Genomic DNA, 6343 nt, shown 5'->3' on the forward strand with positions numbered 1-6343 from the left:
AATTAAAAAAAAAAAAAAAAAATTCTATGCACAGTAACTGTCACGTGTGTTGCGCGAAATACCCATTACTCAGTCATTAAAATTCTGAATTAATCTCTGATCATGGTGGAGACTGTTACTTCTATCCTGCCTATATAAATCCATATCTCGTTTTGGGAAAAATACACACAAAAAGAAAATAGAAAAATCCTCTTGTATCAATCCTTCATTTTCATATTCTGATTTTCTTATACTCGGGTTTTTACATATATTTGGAGTACAATTGAGAGTTCTGGAAAAATCATTTGTGATTGCTGCACAAGTGGTTTGTGATCGTTGTATCCTGGGAGTGATTGTCCACGGAGGTCGCAGCAATTATCGACGGACAATTTCACTTTAGGATATCGTGCTGTCACGAGACTCGATCGAACGATAAGTCTTATATATTTCTGCATTTTATTGTTCTGAACATTACTGCAACTAGTTAGTATTCCAACATTTACAACGTTGGTTGCATGTTACTAATAACTTTTTACAACTTTTTTCCAAAAACTGTTCTTTGTCTGGAAGCATTCTGTTCGCATTGGTTAGAACTCGAAAGTAATAAAGATATGAATGATGAGAGAATTCCACCACATCAACTTGTAATGTTACTATGAGATTCAGATGGAACGTGCTCGTTGGAACACTTGATTCGAGACCTTGAGTACTAAAGGTAACGAATTTATTTTTCAGAAGAAAATATGCATTCATTAGTTTCGGATTACTATAAGTCTAATTATTTTGTTTGGATGATAATAAATTGGAATACATCTCAAACAGCTAATCCTGATTAGTCAAAGAGTAAATTACTAAATTTATTATATGGTTCATGGTTCAAAATCAACTAACACACTCTTAACAAATTTTTTTATCTACAATTTCAATAATAAACATCAATTTTACTAATTAAAGAGGTAAAACTTGGTTCGAATGTAGATTCCTCTTTAAGAATCTTAAACCAAGGGCCAGGGCCAGAGTCTTGAACACTTCAACAAATTGTCGTTTCTGAATCGTCTCTAACAAAGTAAAAATGGGAAGGATGTTGATTCTTGAGTATCCCAAACCTCTGGAAACTTGGCCTTGGATAATGGAATTGCATTTCTCAAAGCATACTATACTTTTATCTATCATTTCAATTATTCAATACTATGTGCCAAATATCTATGCAAGATAACAACACAGTCCAGGTGACATGAAATTATATTTTTCTAAAACCATTATTGGTCACTGATCCCTCGACGGGGCTTCCTATTAATACCACTTCAGCTCTTCAAATGCCTGCTGCATGCAATATAGATGCCAAAGTCTCAGATTGTCCATTTAAGATATGTACTTGTACTATTTATTCGGTATGCTGGATTAGATAGTACTCGATATTCAATTTGATGAATCGATAATAATATTTATTGCGATTGCAGCAATACTGAGACTCCCGGCAGATTCACCTGATGCCAAGATATTTCAAGTAGCTGGAGGAGATTCAAGTACATCAAGCTCTTCCCCAGCTTCTGCTTCTACATGGAGCAGTGATTGCTGGTAGTGTCGTTTTGGTGATGGGGTTGGCCTTGGTTTCATTGATCTTAGTTTCAATATTAAGCTTTATGAGAAGGGGTGCGTCAGCAGGAAAACATTCGTTGCGTATGTCAAAAACTGCAGCTGGCACAACCATCCAACAAAAAGAAAATGCTCCTGCAGATATGTGAAAGCTCAAAAAGTGCATTATCAACGAGGCGATTATTAAAGATAATCCAATTTTATCTCCACTCGAGTTAAAACAAAAAATTCTCGTGGTTTTGACAGGAACTTTTGAAGAAAAAGATATGTCGATGAAGTCAGTCTAATTCGATGCATACATCTTTAGTTGTCTTGTGGACTTACACAACACATATTTTAGTAGAATAATTTACAAATGACGGCATTACTTAGAGGTAAATAACATTTAAAATTCCATAAATACTCTCAACCTAATTCTTCTTCAATTCTTTCTTCGTCAATCCCATCCCCCCCTCCTTCCATGTGTTTCCTTCTCTCTTAGCCCCCTTCTCTTCATGCACGCCTCAACTCCTCCACAACGGTTCCCCTCCCTCACACATCCTTCCCTCCGGTGGCGGAGTGGATTGGGTGCCAATGGGGTTCTGAACCGCTCTAGACTTTGGACAAATGTTTAAGATAAATAAATAATAAAATCATTGTTTCAGAAATTGTATTTTTAAAAGTTGCTGATCCACTCCCTAAGGCCATTTTCAGCACTGCACCAAAATTTGCACCATTTTGCACCAAATCAAAACTCTTCTCCAATCATTACACCAAAACTTACACAAAATGAACAGTGCTTTATTATTTGATTCATTCTTTCAATTTTTGACAATGTATTTATTTATTTATTTATTTTTTTTTTAACTATATAAATTACTAAATCATAACTTCGTTAAATTAACAAATATATAGTATACTAAATTATTCACGTGTTTTATATATTATGTTAAATTGACAAAGATAATTGATTATATTATTAATTTATGATAAACAATTACATTAAATTTACAAAAATAATAAACTTTAATAATATAAACTTTAAGTTAAATTAAACTTTACGTTAAATTAACAATTACGTTAATTATTATTGATTATATAATTAAAAATAATAAACTTTAATAATATAATTAATAGTGTAATTAATTATTATTATCATCATCATCAATATCATTGTCATTATCATTATTATTATAGAACGAAAATGACACAAATACCCTTAATCATTATCTTTAAAAAATGAAAAATAAGGACAAAACGAACATTACACCATTTGGTGCAAAATGGTGCAACATGAATAGTGTTGCACCATATGGTTAGAGGAAGTTAGCACCAAAATTTGGTGCAATTTGATGCAATAGGGCATGCACTGTAGATGCCCTAACATGTATTTGTACATCCCCAGATATTGCCTAAGGGCATCTCCAATGGTTGCACTATTGCACCATTTTGCACTTTTTTTTGGTGTAAAGTTACTCCAATGTAACATCAAATTTTGCACCATTTTGGTGTAAAATGTCTCTTTTGCCCTTATTTAACATTTTTCAAATAAATTTGTTAATTGTATTTATGTCATTTGTGCTATATATTTTTTAATACAATAAATTATTATTATTATTATTATTATTATTATTATTATTATTATTATTATTATTATTATTATTATTATTATTATTATTTGCATTTAAAATAAATTTTAAATGTAAGACATAATAATTAATAAATTAATTAAAAGACGAAAACAATTTAAAATACAACAAACACGATTATTTTTTGACGTTAACACGAAATATATTAAACAATGACATACATACGATAATCTAATTTTATTTTAAAAAAAATACATAAAAAACTCACATTGCACCTCAAAATGCATTAATTGATCATTTGTGGGATGAACATATGAATTTCGAGAATTAAATTGTAAAAATTTTGTGACTTCGTAATATCGTCTACCCAAATTCGAAATGCATTATACTATTTTCTTAGGGCATGATTTCATATTTTCATTGTTGTAGTGTTTTTATTAATTGTTCTATGTTTTTTTATATTTATTAATGAATTTAATCTTTTTGTAATTTTACATAATTATCTATTTAGTAATTTATGTATTTATAAAATAATTAAATAAATAATATTTCAAATAAATAAATTGTAAAGAATAAAAAAGGGAAGAAAATGGTTAAACACTGTTCTTATGGTGTAACTTTTGGTGTAATTGTTGGAGATGAATTTTAGTTTGATGCAAAATTTGGTGCAGGGTTAGAGATGGCCTAAATGTCCAAATTATTTGCCTATCTGAGTATTATCCTAATGATTTTCATTAGTCGAGCTAATGGTACTTGATTATAAATTAGGAATTTGCTACAGTTACCCGGAGTGTTACACTCTGGGTTACCTGCCCCTCACATAGGGGACGAGTCCCATGCATTCATTGGGCGTGGGACCCGACCCCCATGTGAGGGGCGGGTAACCCAGAGTGTAACACTCCGGGTACAAATAGCAAAATCCATTTATATAACTGATTGCTCTCTAGCGAAGAGTTCAGATAATAGCAGGGTCTTAGTTCTGTAGCATACAAGTTGGATGTGAAGAAAAAATATAAAGTCTACACACTCCGGATACAAATAGCAAAATTCATTTATATAACTGATTGCTCTCTAGCGAAGAGTTCAGATAATAGCAGGGTCTTAGTTCTGTAATATACAAGTTGGATGTGAAGAAAAAATATAAAGTCTACCCATTACTTTACAAGCTTATGACATTGACATTAATACTTCCAATGAAGATTGCTAGATGCCTCCCGGGGCACAGTTCAACTGGTGGATCAATCAACATTGGCTTGCTTCCAGCGGCAGGGTGGAGAGTTCAATTCCTGGTGGGAACCTGCGGCCAAAAATTTGGTATGGAGCAATCACTGTGGAGGAAAGTCTCTTATGCACAGAAGTGTACAGTCAATGGGGGGAACCTGTGATACAATTGAGGCATAACCCGCGATTTACCCCCTCCAAGGTTCTAGGGGCATGGGTCTTGGAGGTCCAGAATTTAGTCTGATGTAAATTGGGATACCTGGATATTAAAAAAAAAAAAAAGATTGCTAGAGTACACAGTATTTTCTACAATAAAACACTGTGAAGAATCGACTTTGCAACTGAATTAGATATCGATGGATGAATGATATCTTGGTTTTCAATATTGAAAAAGATGTATATGATAAAGTTGAATATGACGTCACTATACGACATTTTTAAAGTATGAAAACCCATAAAGAGCAAGGGTAAAATTTTCCAATAATTTTGATGCTATTGTGTATTTCTTTTCTTTTTCTCTAGTTAATTTGTGTCCCCACTAAAATCACTTCCTGGTTCTGTCACAGCTTTCCTCCCCCTTCGTCCCTTTACACACCTCCATACTCGTATGGCCAATGACACTAACACAACTGTAACCCTGCTTGATTCCTATTTTTATTAAAATACATTTTTCTCTCTCTTCTTTTTAATTACACATTATCTATTAAAATAATATTACACGTAAATAAAAAAAATTCTTTACTTTTCATCAACACATTCTTCTGTAGGAAAACAAGTCGTTAGTGGATGAAATCAATTGTATAAGTTTTATTCAATTACAATAGCCGACTATTGAAATTAATAACCACAAGGCAAATGATTTCAATTTATCAAAAAAAATTTGTTTCAGAATTTTCCAACGGCTGAAAAAAATGTTTAGCAACACAAAATTAGAAATATAAGTTAAATGCAGGCTAAAACTATAAATGATGAATCTCGAAGCTGAACACTATGGAACTACAAACTGCATGAATTAAATAGTAATGCGAAAATAATCTGTAGAAAGAAAACACAAACTGCAGTAGGTTTCAAACCGAGGCCTGTGCGTGCACAGTTTCCTTAAGACAGTTTTGCCCCCTCACCGTAGGTGCTGGAGGTTCAGTTCGAGCGACTGTCTTCTAGGATACAACGGTAATAAGCAGAATTCGAGCACCACGGTCCTACTCTGGCAAACTAATCTAGTATTCGAATAATATTACCACAAGAACAAGACCTTACTGGACAAGGAATGCAGAAAAGAAGAAATTGTATATGCAGGAATGTATGTGAGATTTTCGAGTGTGTTAGATTGCTGGAGAATGAGCCTTTTTATAGGCATACTGGCCATTAATATTGTGATCATTAGGAGTCCATTGGAGTTACTTCCCATTAATACTGTGACCATTAGGAGTCCATTGGAGTTTTTTCAATTTAGAAACTCAAAAGTCATTGGAGAAAGCCAAAAAAAATTGGCAAAATGTGGGTTCACCGATGGGGCCATTTTTGCCTTGTTCGGTCCAACATTCGTGTGCGCAGGTCGCACTCGTACCCAAGTTCAAGGTCTGAAGGCCATTTCGATTCTTGATTTGCACCCCCTTGCGCGCGCACTTTGAGAGAGCCTCTATGCTACACATGATTACACATCTCCAAAGTATAGTCATATATAAAGTGGTTTAAGTTTCCTTAGTTTTCCTATGTGGGATAAATGCATTTTTCCCACAAAACCAACTTCCAATGACCAACTTTGAGCTTCAATTTCTCATTCATTTGAGCTTCATTTTTGGTAAATAAATACATAAAATCGATGTTCTCACGGAGAAGAACACATATCAACTTTGATATTCCACATTGGACCAACGGGTCCCATCGAAAATTGTGCCAAAAGTGAGCCACTCACTCAATTTTTTTCAATAACCTCTCACATGAATGAAAATTGGGAAAGACACGAAATGTGAGACACA

Source organism: Olea europaea, chromosome 17 (genome assembly GCF_002742605.1).
Source record: "Olea europaea var. sylvestris chromosome 17, O_europaea_v1, whole genome shotgun sequence".
Classification (NCBI taxonomy): Eukaryota; Viridiplantae; Streptophyta; class Magnoliopsida; order Lamiales; family Oleaceae; genus Olea; species Olea europaea.